We start from the raw sequence: 416 nt of genomic DNA on the forward strand, positions 1-416 counted from the left end.
GACTGAAGAGATCTACAATGGTATTGGCTTTTGAAACCCTATTTTCTTGAAAATAGTTTTCATGCATGCTTTTAAACTCAAATTAAGTATAGTTAGAGTGTTTATTGATTCTGATTTCTTCTGCTACATGCTTATTTACTCCATCACTGAGCTATAATGATATATCTCGGTAAGTGTGATTTATATTAAATACCATATTAGAAAAAAAAGAAACTATAGGTTATATTGTATGTGATACAATATTAAATCTATAGGTTATATGTTATATATGATATAACATATAATTTAATTATATTTATATATATATATATATATAAGTTAGTTATCATACTTATATTTATATTATTTTAATAATAAGGAAGGGAGTTACAACTTCTTTCCCCATCTTTTCTCTCCACCCACATTAGTGAGTGGTG

This window comes from Benincasa hispida, chromosome 9 (assembly GCF_009727055.1).
Source record: "Benincasa hispida cultivar B227 chromosome 9, ASM972705v1, whole genome shotgun sequence".
In the NCBI taxonomy this organism is placed as follows: Eukaryota; Viridiplantae; Streptophyta; class Magnoliopsida; order Cucurbitales; family Cucurbitaceae; genus Benincasa; species Benincasa hispida.